The sequence below is a fragment of the Nicotiana tabacum genome, chromosome 3 (assembly GCF_000715075.1).
Source record: "Nicotiana tabacum cultivar K326 chromosome 3, ASM71507v2, whole genome shotgun sequence".
Lineage (NCBI taxonomy): Eukaryota > Viridiplantae > Streptophyta > Magnoliopsida > Solanales > Solanaceae > Nicotiana > Nicotiana tabacum.
Genome location: NC_134082.1, coordinates 173,031,376 through 173,037,607, shown reverse-complemented (window position 1 = coordinate 173,037,607; position 6,232 = coordinate 173,031,376).

Here is a 6,232-nt window from a genome sequence, read left to right as displayed (position 1 = left end):
TCCTCCATTTTTGTGCATAATCATTACTAAAGCATTGTTTCCTTTTCCTCATTCTTTACCAATCTTATATACTACATGGCATGTTATACTTGTCTCTCTTGTGTAGCAACGAAGAGAGCCTTTCCATTATCTAACTTTTCCAAGTATCCTTCCAATTAAATATACAAATGAATCCAATATCTCTCTCACGTTATGCAATTTTTCAGCCAAAGAAAAGAAGAGCTGCAATATTATAAGTATGTATATACCTTGAAACTATGCTGTTTTCGATAGTTATTTTGACTTGAGAGTTCCTTTTTGTAACTAAACTAACCTTTGAAAGTCAAGCTTTTAGATGGTTATGGCATTCAAGAGGAGGGATAACTCGAGTAAAGCAACATAACAATTAATAGCCACTGTAATACACTCTTAGTTTTTTTGAGCCTTCTTCTACCCCAGTATTGTTCTGTGTTGTTGTGGTTGTTGCGGAAGCCAAATGTATATAGTGTGAATAAGTCACAACTACTATACCAAAAATTATGACAGCCACCAAATAATAAATAAGACAATAAAGCAACAATAAAGGGAACACCAGAATTTACGAGGTTCGGCTAATTTTGCTTACTCCTCGGACACAACCAATATTTTATTTCACTCCAAAAATACAAGTGAAATAATACTAAAGAGAGAAGATACAAATGCCTTAAACAGATGAGAAGGCAAATGAGAGGTATGTTTAAATCCTAAACATTAAGCTTTCTTTTATAGGGGGGAAATCCCCCCAACTATTGCTAACCCACCGATGTGGGAAGCTGAAATATTTGACATTTTAACAAATCTCCACCTTGGCAAAAATTCCGCGTCTTCAATTTTCTCTCTATAACAAATTTTGGTTGTGTCTTCATCTTCAATCTTCAGTGTTCAACAATGTTGATCAAATCCAAACAATGTTGAAACTTGACCGCAGTCACCACCTTTGTCAGCATATCAGCAGGATTCTCCGTAGTATGAATTTTCTTCACCGTGACTCCACATTCTTCTATGATTTCTCGTACGAAATGATACCGAACATCAATGTGCTTCGTCCTTGCATAATAAACTTGGTTCTTCGCTAATTGAATAGCACTTTGACTATCACAAAAAATTGTGATACCTTTTTGTTCAACACCAAGCTCCTTTAGCAATCCTTGAAGCCAAATTGCCTCTTTCACAACCTCTGTAATAGCCATGTACTCTGCCTCTGTTGTAGACAAAGCAACTGTTGACTGCAAAGTAGACTTCCAACTAACTGGTGCCTTTGCAAAAGTAAACACATAACCAGTAGTTGATCTTCGTTTGTTCATATCACCCGCAAAATCTGAGTCACAATATCCAACTACAAACTGATTGTCTTCCTGCTCAAAAACTAACCCGACATCTACAGTATTATGAATATACCGTAGAATCCACTTCACAGCTTGCCAATGCTCCTTCCCTGGATTGTGCATATATCTGCTAATAACTCCAACAGCTTGTGAAATGTCAGGCCTTGTGCAAACCATTGCATACATCAAGCTACCAACAACATTTGCGTATGGTACCTTTGACATATACTCTCGTTCAGCTTCATCCATTGGCGACATAGTAGTACTTAGCTTAAAATGGGGAGCAAGTGGAGTACTAACTGGCTTAGTCTTGTCATCTATGCCAAAACGTTGTAGTACTCTCTTCAAATATTCTTTCTGAGATAAACAGAGTTTCTTTGAACGTCTATCTCTAATTATCTCCATGCCAAGAATTTTCTTTGCCTCACCCAGATCCTTCATCTCGAACTCCTTCTTCAGTTGAATCTTCAACTTATCAATTTCTTCCGAATTCTTGGAAGCTATCAACATATCATCAACATATAGGAGAAGATATACAAAGGAACCATCTTTAAGCTTGTGCAAATACACACAATGATCGTATTTGCTTCTCTTGTACCCTTGCCGCAACATAAACTCGTCAAACCGCTTGTACCATTGTCTAGAAGATTGTTTCAATCCGTACAACGATTTTTCAAGTTTGCACACCATATTTTCTTTTCCAGCAACTTTGAATCCTTCTGGCTGAGTCATGTAGATTTCCTCCTCCAAGTTTCCATGTAAAAACGCAGTTTTTACATCCATCTGAACTAGTTCCAAATCCAATTGTGCTACCAAAGCCAACATAATTCTAATGGAGGAATGTTTTACAACTGGAGAAAACACTTCATTGTAATCAATTCCCTCCTTTTGAGCATATCCTTTGGCCACCAATCTTGCTTTGTAGCAAACATCTAATTGGTTAGGAAATCCTTCTTTCTTTGCAAATACCTATTTGCACCAAATTGCTTTCTTTTCCTTCGGGAGATTGGCCAATCTCCATGTATGATTCTGATGAAGGAACTGTATTTCATCATTCATGGCAATCCTCCACTTATCTTCTTCTGAACTTTGGACTGCGTCTTTATAAGTGGTAGGAACATCATCAGCTACAATTGAGGTTGCACAAGCAACCGTCTCTATGAGACGAACAGGTTTCGTTATTGTTCTTTTTGGCCTGCTGGTTGCTATTAATTCAAGTTGTCGTTGAGGTTCCTGAGTTGGAATCTCCTCTACTGGCTTTCCTTCCAGAGGGTAATCTTCATTTGTTTCCTCCTCTGCTTCTTGTGTAGGAAAAATAAATTTTCCCTCAAACTCCACCTGCTTAGAAGCACCTTTATTTTGTTTGGTGTCTTCTGTTACCTTATTTACCATAGCAGATTCATCAAAGGTAACATCCCTGCTGAATATTACTTTCTTTGTCATAGGACACCATAAGCGATATCCTTTGACTCTAGAAGTAATTCCCATAAAAATAGCCTTCTTTGCCCTTGGATCCAATTTTGACTCCATCACATGATAATATGCAGTTGAGCCAAACACGTGCAAAGAGTCATAATCTAAAGCAGGCTTTCCATACCATTTTTCAAATGGTGTCCTGCCATCAATAGCAGCAGATGGTAAGCGATTAATGAGGTGGCATGCATATGTAACTGCCTCAGCCCAAAATTCTTTGCCCAAGCCAGCATTGGACAACATACACCGTACCTTCTCCAGCACGGTTCATACGTTCAGCCGCTCCATTCTGTTGTGGTGTATGTCTGACAGTGAAGTGTCGGACGATGTCATCATTTTGATAGACCTTATTGAAATGATCATTTTTGTATTCACCTCCATTGTCTGTGCGAATACACTTGATCCTCTTGCCTGTTTGATTCTCCACCATCGTCTTCCATTTGAGAAAAATTCCCAGCACTTCATCTTTGTTTTTCATTGTATACACCCACACTCTTCGAGAAAAATCATCAACAAAGGTTACAAAATAGAGTTTCCCACCCAATGAAGGTGTTTTGGAAGGACCCCAAACATCAGAGTGTACATAATCCAAAATGCCTTTAGTATTATGGATTGCTGTACCAAATTTAACCCTTGTATGTTTCCCTTAGACACAATGCTCACAAAACTCCAAGTTGCAAGCCTTTACTCCTTTTAACAATCCTTGATCTGGTAGAGTTTTCAAGGATTTTCCTCCAGCATGTCCCAAGCGCATGTGCCATAGCTTGGTTGCTTCTGCCTCTTTGTCGTCACTGGATGTCAGTGTCGCTGTCCCAATAACTGTACTGCCACGATAGCGGTACATATTATTATTCTTCCGATTAGCCTTCATTACCACTAGTGCACCGGAGCATACTCTCATCACTCCATTTTCTACAATGATTTTGAACCCTTTTGATTCTAGGGCTCCCACAGAGATGAGATTCTTCTTCAAATCCGGTACATATTGAACATCTGTTAATGTTCTGATCATTCCATCATGGTTCCTTAATCGTATTGAACCAATGCCATATGAGGTAAGAGGGTTGTTATCCGCTGTGTGGACGACTCCATATTCTCCTTCTTGAAATTCCACGAACCAGTCCCTGTTGGGACACATATGATAGCTACAAGCCGAGTCCATCAACCATATGTCTGATGATGTTGATGACTCTGTTGTAACTAATGAGAAGTCTGAATCATCACAATCAGCTACATTTGAATCCATAATGGCCTTTCCATTGTTATGTTTGGCCTTATTCTTCAACTTTGGACAGTCTTTCTTCCAGTGCCCTTTTTCTCGACAAAAGGCACATTCATCTTTGCTGGGTCTGGATCTTGACTTGGATCTTCCCTTCTTTGTCCTCGTTTGACTTTGAGGATGACCCCTCACAAATAGTGTTTCTCCTTCTCCGCCCTTCTGTTTTTCTCGCTTTCTTTGTTCATAGCTGTACAAAGCCGAACAAACTTCTCTGAGAGAAACTTCGTCATTTCCATGGAGTAGAGTAGTTTCAAGGTGCTCGTACTCATCAGGAAGTGACGCCAACAACATCAAGGCCAAGTCACCATCATCATAAGTTGTATCCATATTTTGCAAATCTGTGACCAACTTATTGAAACTGGTGATATGTTCATTCATCGTGGTACCAGGAACATAGGTGAAGTGAAACAGTCTCTTCTTCATGTACAATTTATTTTGACTGTTTTTCTTCAAAAATTTATCCTCCAGTGCTTTCATAATCTACTTACAGAAGTTTCCTTTGTGTATGGATATTTCTGCTCTCTAGCAAGGTAGGATCGAATGGTACCGCAAGCAACACGATTGATAATTCTCCAATCTTCTTCTCCAATAGCATCTGGTCTCTTTTCTTCAATAGCAAGATCTAGCCCTTGTTGAAAAAGGACATCTAGAACCTCGCCTTGCCACATCCCAAAATGTCCGGACCCGTCAAATATTTCTACCGCAAATTTCGCATTTGACACAATTCTTGTCATAAGCGAAGATGCCAATGATGACGTATTGTTAACACTTGATGTAGATTCTTCTTGTTTTTTGTCTCCCATCTTTGACACAAATATTATTTAATAGCTAACGACACAAATCAAGATTATTTCCTTTCTGGTGTGGAAGATCAGACTAAGCTGCAACCACAGAGCATACTAAGACAGAATCTTGACATAGTTACCAAGATAAATCTTTTCTGATGTGGAAGATCAGACTATGCTGCAACCACAAAGCATACTAAGACAGAACCTGGCTCTGATACCAATTGTTGCGGAAGCCAAATGTATATAGTGTGAATAAGTCACAACTACTATACCAAAAATTATGACAGCCACCAAATAATAAATAAGACAATAAAGCAACAATAAAGGGAACACCAGAATTTACGAGGTTCGGCTAATTTTGCTTACTCCTCGGACACAACCAATATTTTATTTCACTCCAAAAATACAAGTGAAATAATACTAAAGAGAGAAGATACAAATGCCTTAAACATATGAGAAGGAAAATGAGAGGTATGTTTAAATCCTAAACATTAAACCTTCTTTTATAGGGGGAAAATCCCCCCAACTATTGCTAACCCACCGATGTGGGAAGCTGAAATATTTGACATTTCAACCGTGGTGAGTCTTATGTACAGTGCATTCCTACATTAAGGAATCAACAGAATTCCCTGCTTCTTTTAAGCAACATAGTATTCCCCATTACTTTAGACTTGTCTCCACAAGCGACATTGTTGAATTTCAGTCATTTACCCATTACTTTAGTCGTCTACTCAGTGAAAATTTGTGTTTCGATCAGCACGACAATCATAGCAGTATACTCTGTTTTTTTATCTTCTAAACTAATAAAAAAACATAACTTAGATAAAAATGCTAATACATGGCTGCAGAAACACTTTGGATAAAACTTGAGATCATAATTACCTGGTGCCATTTATCCAATGTTGTATAGTATCCTTTCCTGAGTATTAGACTGATTCTGATAGAAATTAAGGGTCCATCAAACTATATTGCCACAGAACACACATCAGTAAGTAAATAACACAATGGAATTTTACGTGGAAAACTCACATCTCACGGGATAAAAAACCACGACCTACTCTTCTAGGATTTCAACTTCACTACTGAGCAAACTTTAGATTACAACTTATTGTATCCTAGGAATTAACCTCTTAATCCCTCACTAACTTGTAACAAAATTCCTGCTTCTTTTAAGGAAATTTCCCACGGTTATAGGCATTACATTTTGTGGAGATTAGAGGCTCAGAGTTGAAGCAGGAAGAAAGCCATTTAAGCTGATAAATGTAGTCCCAAATATCTTCTAGTCTTTGAAATCTTCCCAAGAGAAAGTAAAGATAACTTCTTGATCAAGAGTCACTTTATATATTATA